This window comes from Mus musculus, chromosome 5 (assembly GCF_000001635.26).
Source record: "Mus musculus strain C57BL/6J chromosome 5, GRCm38.p6 C57BL/6J".
In the NCBI taxonomy this organism is placed as follows: domain Eukaryota; kingdom Metazoa; phylum Chordata; class Mammalia; order Rodentia; family Muridae; genus Mus; species Mus musculus.
The window spans coordinates 107,515,539-107,523,937 of record NC_000071.6 but is presented as its reverse complement, the minus strand read 5'-3'; positions in this window follow the sequence as shown (position 1 = coordinate 107,523,937).

Genomic DNA, 8,399 nt, shown 5'->3' with positions numbered 1-8,399 from the left:
GAGGACACACCTCGGGGTATGTCTGTAAGGGTGTTTGCCCAGAGCTTTAACTGAGGAGAGACTCGTATGAGCATTGGCTGTGGTCCTCAACCAGATACAATCAACCCATCCCACTGAGGATCATGCCACATGCTTTTTAATGATTCTCTTTTGATGTCACTGTTTCAAGTTAAATAGCCGTGTCCATAGAGATGGTTGTTCTCGTCTGACCTGCCGCTGTGCTGTATGAAGGCTTCCCAGCATCAAGGCACCTTGCATTCCTTAAATTGTCATTATGTTGTTTTAATACATGACTGGACCATTTTGGAGCTGTGCCACAATTATGTAAGTGGTACTGTGGTGGCCTTTGAATGCTTTGTCACCAGGGAGTGGCACTTTTTGAGGATTATAAGGATTATGAGACGTGGCCTTGCTGGTGCTATTGGGGGTAGGCTTCAAGGTTTCAAAAGGCCATAGTGGGCCCAGTCATGCTCTCTCACGCATGTGCTCTCTCCCTCCTCTCCCTCTCTTCTCCCCTGTCCATCTGTCCGTTCATCTGTCTAAGAACCAGGATATAGCTCTCTGCTACTGCTCCAGCACCTGCCAATGCCAGCATGCCTCCTGCCATGAGGATAACGAACTATGTCTCTGAAACTATAAACAGGCTCCCAATTGAATGCTCTTCCTGTAAGAGTTGCCTTGGGCATGGTGTTTCTTCTCAGCAATAGAACAGTGACCAAGGCAGGTATTATTCCATAATTTCTATGTTGTCTTCAGTCGGATTTTAATGGTCATATTATGTTAGCTTCATAGATTGCGTGTCATGGCATTTCTTCTTTATTTCTATTCTAAAATGATTTAGCGGCCTTGATCAGCACTAATTTGGGACAGTACTGTCTATGTTGTCTAGACTGACAAACTCCAAGGTCAAGTAGCCTCCTGCCTCAGCATCTGAGTTGGGACTAGGACCGCTGCGGGTTTGAAGGGTACACCTAAAACACTCTGTCAGCTTCTTCCAAGCGTATCTATGTAGATACAAGTCATCTGTGTAGACTTCCTGAATCCACTTGCTAAATCGTATTTCTTTAAGTCATTGGTTTCATCCAGGGTTTCAGCTGTACTTGTATGAGATTGTACAAAACCCTACCATAAGTATTGTGTATTTATGCTTTTCCCAGCACTGAGACCATGGGATGGATAGGTTGTTCGGCTGCTTAGGAAGCAGCTTTTAAAGATATTTTTCAGTTCTGCCTATTTATAAAAAACTGATTTAAATTTTGTTTTAATCTACATATTCTTAATGTAGGTGTGCTTATGTTAGTGGATGTGTATGCCACAGCAGGCTTTGGAGGTTAGAGGACAACTTGGGGGAGGTGGTTCTCTGCTTTCATCATGTGGGTCATCGGAATGGAACTCAGGTAATCAGCTTGGTAGCAAGAGATTCTGCCTGCTGAGCCATCTCACCAGTCCTTGCAGCCTGAGCACCACTACTGTCTGCATTCATTCCTTCCAATTCACTTTGGTTTCATTTGATGATATTTTCTTAAATATGTGCCTTATATAACTTACTCCGAATAAGATGCTACAAGAAGATACTCTATTTCAACTTAAGATTTGTTGAAGGGGACCCTTTTTTGCTATTTTAAACTTACCAGAGAGATTTGAGTTAAGAACGAATCATGAGCCGGAAAGAACTTAGAACCAGAAAAGGTCCAGCTAGCTCAATTCCGGAACAGCAGACATTATTTATAGATGGTGAAGGGAAGTACAGAAATAGGCTGATTGGTTCCTGCTCCACCCTTTGCCTTGTTGGGATGTGGTCCGATCAGCTGGAAGCCTGAGATTGGCTGGAGCCTGGCTGCTTATGGTTGGCCAAGGCTGGGCTGTAACAGCCTAAGCTTCCAAGTTAGGTTGGAGTTGTTGTCAGGCTGCAGTTCCTCACTGGGAACTCAAAGCAGGGCTCCCGCCTTCTGACCGTGGCAGGTCTGACGGCAGCTTTTGCTGTCAATTTCACAGGTGGATTATTTGTAGTCTGAGGGTCTTTACCACTCTAGAAATCTCTTCATAAGGAAGCATATGATGTTTAAATGAAGGCGCATTTTGATTGCAATTATTTTCAATTAAGCTTTCTCTCCAGGAAAAAAAAAAGAGCTTGAAATAGAAAACAGGCAAACCTCATTACATCTTATATAAAGGAAAGCTGACCTGTGAACACTATAGTAGTTTGTGCAATGACAGATATACAAGTCTCCTGGAGCTACGTCAGATTCAAAGTAGTTGTGTTATCAGAATCCACGATACAAAACAAATACAAATATCAGTAGGATGTTCAGTGAGAGCGCCTTCAGTACACTGTGTCAAACTGTGTCAAAGTCCTCATCTGAGCCCGGCAGCCCAAAACTAGTATAGAGTGGATACGTGGGAAGATCATGCTTTGTCAGGATTATTTGTTTGTTTTTGAGGTTGGGTCCTCCTCTGTGGTCCAAGCTGATCCTGAACTCACAGTTCAAGTTTTAAGGGCAATGATTACAGATGTGAGTCATTGTGCCTTACCAAGGCAGGATCAACCGCACCTCAAACATGTCATGTTCAAATTGCTGGTTCAAAAGACCAGCAATAACCAGATTCCTGCTTTCCTGCTAGGAGCTGAGGCATCTTAATAAACAGTGTTACATGGGATGTGTTGGCCTGTTTGAGAACCCTTCACGTGTTTGCCCAGATGGCTTGTGCTAGTCCTTGTGTGGGGCTCATCACATTGTGGCTGCCTGCATTTTCCAGTGTTATTGCCTCTGCTGGTCCATAGTTTGTTGGCATTTCACTCATATAAAAAAAAAAAAAAAAGAAGAAGAAGAAGAAGGCTTTCTGGGGGCTGAGGAGATGGCTGTGTTAGGAGCTGGCCATGCAAACCTAAGTGCTGCTAGCTTGGATTCCCAAACCCAGCAAATGCAGAGGTGGAATCCGAAGGACAAGCTGGCCAGCTGGTAGCTACATCTAAAGTTCTGGGTTTGATTAAGAGACCCTGCCTCACTGACTGAGATGGAAAAGGGATTGTAGATGATTCCCAACATCAACCTGGGGGAGGGAGCTCCAGATGCATATGCACACCTCACACACCCTCACACATGAAATGGAGAGAGAAAACCGCCTTCAGCGTTCTGCAAGTGCCTCATAGGCACCATGTGCTCTCAAGCCTCCTCCCATTTATTTTGAGACAATATTTTACCATATTGTCCAGGAGGAAGAAGCAGGAGGAACATGAGTCCAAGGCCTGCCTGTGCTAAAGAACAAACGGGCCAGAAGAGGTGAGTAGTGAGACCCAGGCTCAAAAGGAAAAAGAATAAAAGAATAAAAATTAGAAATGGAGCTTAGCGACAAAGACCTATAATTCCAGTTAGTAAAGACGCCGAGACAAAGAGGATCAGAAGCTCAGTGCTAGCCTGAGCTGCATGGTGAGTTCAAGGCTGGCCTGAACGACTTAGTGAGGCCCTGTCTCAGAACAGAAAGTGCTACGTCCACTCCAGTAGTGACATGCATGATAGGCCTGAGGCGAAGAGTTTCACGGAAACTTAGTCTCCTGGAACTGTGGCATTCCATAGCCTGCATGCTCCAATTTTGTCCTTGTGAATGGATCTGTGTGCTTCCTTTCAGTATTGTTTTGTTATAGGTGCCTCCAAGCAATGACTTGCCAAATGCCTAAGCAAAATCGAACTTTGCTTCCTGGCCTTCACCAATGTCCTAGGTAGTCATTGACCCGACCCTGGGCTTGGAATTCAGTAAGAATGTTGCCTATTCAGTGACATTCAGAATTGCCTCTAGTATTGTAAGAGAGATAGTGAAAGAAATCAGGCTTTACTATCTACTACTTTGCAAGCTTAGCAAAGTTTAGAATTCCTATTATAGTTATGTATGGCAGTACATTACTTATTAGTAGAAAAGTCCCCCCACTATCACTCAGAATAAAAGCCAAGTCACTCCCATATACAGGAATTTACAATGGTTTAGGAAGTAGATCTGGCTGTGGTTTTAGAGTATTGCATTATTCATGAGAAGGTTAGCTAGAGCAGAACTCCCTAATTAGAACCATGACATGGGTGTGAAAGCCCTTGCCCTAGGAGAGTAAAGACCTCACACCTGGCTTCTAAGACTATAGCTGACTTTAGATAGAGTTGACTTTGTCTCAGTTGTTTTATTGCCCAGTTCTGCCAGTCTTTGTGTTTGCATTCCTCTGTTCTAAGAGTCATTATGCATCCGGTAACCTCATTTGTACCTTGCTAATGTGTCACTTAACTTTCCTATTTTCTTCTGTATAAAAAGTCTGATGCTCGATTTGACAAATTACATTTAGATTCTACACAATATTGTGTGTCGCTTCTGTTTGTCATTCGCTGACTCCTTGTCCACCTGCAACCAGAGACCCATTCCAAGCAGATAGGAGACCCAAAAAGGGGATAGTATGAGACAAGAAAGAAGTCTGGGGATGTTGCACAGTGGTAAAGATCTTGTCTGCATGATAAGGCTCTAAATTCAATCCCAGCCACTGGCTGAGGTCCCCATAATGATCAGGGGATAGAAGTCAATACAAAGAGGGTGGGCAGCAGTAAGATGAGAGGGCACCAGAGAGATGCTTGTATGCCACAGGTGTTCACGGGAGAGCTAAGAAAGAGGAAGTTGAGTCAGCAGAGATCTTGAGACCCTGAGCCCTGTGCTGGGATACAATCTTTACAAGGTAGGAGGCCTTGGTGAGTTTAAATGATTCAGACTGGCACAGAAGTTGTGTTTGTATGGCACTAAGCTCTCAGGATCTGAGAGAAGAAAAAGAACTCTGTCCAGGTCACTTGCAGACAAATGTGATGTGTTTTAGTGTTGAGCTGGAGTTCCTATGACAAATTAATAGAACACTGAATGTAGTGCTCATGAGCTTCTGAAGGCTTTAAAACCTGAATAATTTACACAATGCATAAATGATAAAATAGTGAGTGAGAAGAAAGCTTACTGAAGGGATGGGCAGTCATGCCAGAGAATGCAGTAGTAATTCTTCTGTGCAAGAAAGGACAGAGTGAGGACTGTTCGCCCAGCTTGGGGCCCCTTCAGCAGCTGGGTGTAGCTGATGGAAAGGCAAAGATCATGTGTTGGCCCAGAGCCTACAAGAACAAAGGAGCTGGCTCCAGTGGCAGTCATGGCTGGGTAATGGACAGTGTTGCTTTCCCTTGGCCCTGAGTTGGGCCAAATCGCACAGAGACCAGCCAAGGTGGGAAATGCACAGCGGTTCCACGGTGACAGCAGTACCTTAGGATAAAACAGCTAGGTGGCTCACAGCAAACCATGTGGAGGGGCTAGATGGATAAAGTCCCCCATCTATGTACCCAATGTTGCTCCTTTGACAAAACAACTGATCCAAGTGATGGGATTGTTTTATGCACTATTAGACTTGCTCACACTGGCTTTTAAATAATCCCTTAGCTATGTAAGACCAACTTGCACTAGATGATGGTGGCCTTCAGATGAAGATCCTAGCCAACTTTTGTAAAGAAGCTTTCATTACATATTGTTAAACTGAGTATTTGATTTAAAACATTTAAAAAGAACAGCTGTAAAGCCAGTAATTCGCAGCCGAGGAGTTGATAAACATGCCTGAGTGAAAAGGACATGAGGGAAGAAAGCCATAAGGTAATAAGGGGGAAGTCTCAGCATAAAGGACAGTCTGATCTCCCTTTGAGTTGTGCGCTGGGGAGACATCACAAACCATAAAGGATATCACCATGGTTGTTGATTGCATACTGAACACAGGACATCCTTTGATGGGAATAAGACAGGGAGCTTCCAGTTCAGTCTGTGATTCCTGCAGGGAATAAGTGACTGTTGTTATGCACCATGGTCCACTTAACTATAACTGGAAAGAAAAAAGGTAATTGCACATCTATAGCATCCCCTCCTAGGCTCAGGCCACTCTGTGAAGCAGGGTGAAGAATTCACCCTGAGACTAGAGGAATGAACTGATCGCGTTGTATGGGCATTTTCTCCCCCATTGACTTCTTCTCTGCAGCAAGGAGAGTGGCACCAACCACTTCTGAGGCTCATGACACTGTTAGGAGATTCACAAGACTCCTCCCCACCTAAGCAGTTAATGTTTTCTGGGCAGCAGACACTCTCCAGCAGGGTGATCTGCCTGTAGCTGTGCAGGGATCTCCAGGGATGCAGCTTCTGTGAGTCCTCACCCAGGCCAGGATGGGCTTTTCTGTGATGTAGTTGAATACCCACAAGCCTGTAAGTAATCCTGATAAACTCAACGAGCCGCTAAGCTATGCTTGGGTAGAACCGTTTCCTTCCTATGTGCCCTTAGCTAGGGTGAACAAGCATTTGTTTATGCCTACTCAGAGAAGTCCATGCAACACCTGCAAATGGGTAAGGAAAACAAAGGGTTAAACAGACTTTGAGAAGAAGGAAGCCCTGTGATTTGTGGTGTGAATTTATTTTCTCTGTAAATGAAATAAATCAGATACAGAAAAGACAAACACTACATGGTCCCATTAATGTAGAATCTAAAAGTATAAAACTCACGGGAGCAGAGTGGGATGCTGTTTGCCAAAGGTAGAACATGGGAAATACTGGCAAAAGGGCACACACTTCAGTCAGAGTAAGCATCATGTGGTTACAGTAGTTGGTACTATATAGTATAGTTCAGATTTTATAAGGGAATTGGTCTTAAATATGTTTATACACAAGCACACAAGAAAAAAAAGGACATATGTGGATTTAAACACAGACACAATGTTTCCCCACCATGATCATTTTTCCTTGTTATTAAGATTTTTGTAAGCAACTTTGATTACTGCATGAGTTATACAAACACATTAGTGAATTTTCTTAAAACCAGTTATTTGTATTTCTGGGTATGCCATATCAAGGTGTGCATGTAAAATCGCAGGGCAACTTTCAGGAGCTCTCTCCTTTGACCATGCAGGTACTAGGGATTAAACTCTCCGTCATCGGACTTGGCAGCAAGCTCCTTTAGCTGCTGAGCCATCTCATCAGCCCTATTTTGATATTAAAAAAAATTCAGTGTCTAGTGCTATTGTAAACATTTCTTAGACAAGCCTCTGAGATTATTTATTTAGAGACAGCTTCTTCCTACATAGATTAGGTTGGCTCTGAATTGTGGTCTTGCTGCCTCTTCTAAGTATTGGAATTACAGGCAGATTACCATGAAGGCTTTCAAATTCTTTACTCTTAATGGTGGATCCCAGTGTGTGTGTGTGTGTGTGTGTGTGTGTGTGTGTGTGTGTGTGTGTAGGGGGGTAGACTACGTTGGATATGAAGTTATGAACACTTTGGCGTAGACAAAGGCAAGTTGTATTCATAAAATGGGAGGAGGACCTCAACACCTGTTCTCTTGCTAACATTGCCTTTACAAGAGAAAAATGCTACCAACAATCCTCATGGGTTATGGGGTTGAGCAGTTGAAGTAGGATCATGTACTCTGAAGTACCCTCCTCTAAAGAGCATCAAGATTACATACATCTTCCTTTCCTTCAGGATGGCTTTCTGCTTCTAGTTCTGAGCATTCCTTTTTTAGGCTCCTCAGGATTTTCTTCTCTTGAATGTTCAACAGTATTTTTGTCCCTAGCTCTTTGAATGTCCCTTAGGAATCTCACACTCACTGTGTCCTCAATTAAACTTATCCTTCGCCTACACTCATTTTAAATTTTGGTTGATGACATCATCAGCCACCCAGGCCAACCTAGTCAGAAACCTAAATCTTCTAAGTTGACATCTCATTTCTCTACCTAATTACTAGTTTGTTCAGTTCTATCTCTTAGATAGGCCAAGTATCTCCTGTTTCTCCTTGTGGGTCTCCCTTTCCTCAGAGGTCTTTGGCCATTGGCCTACAAGGGTGAGGGGAGCAGAGGCATGAGATGGTAGGGTTCAGACAGCTTTGAGTACGACAGAGTGGCTTCCAGGATTAGCTTCAACCTTATTCAAGGTGAACAAGGGCTATATAGATTTGAGGGCCTGGGTAGGGATTGTCAGGGTGGGTGTACATTATTGGCTGGGGCTGAGTTGCTGGGCATGCTGCATTTACATGAAGAGGAATTCCAAGAACCTGACGGGCAGTTTCTTACCAGGAGAGAAGTTGAACCTGTAATCTGTCTATGAACTATGTGGCTTTCTTTAGAGGTTATTGGGGTAACAGGTAGGAAGGGCTGGTTGGTCATAATACAGTACTTAATTATCATATAGCAGGAAAGGCTGAGCAGGACTTCTGTGCTGAATCATGCAGGGCTTGCAGGAAGCTCTGTGCAGGGTCATCCTCTAGATAAGGCCAGGCACCTGTGCTTAGAGACACTCTTCAGACAAGGTCAGGCAGAGAAGAGGAAACCCTGCTGAGAAAGGGAGTCCTCCATTTTGCACTGAGTTCAGAA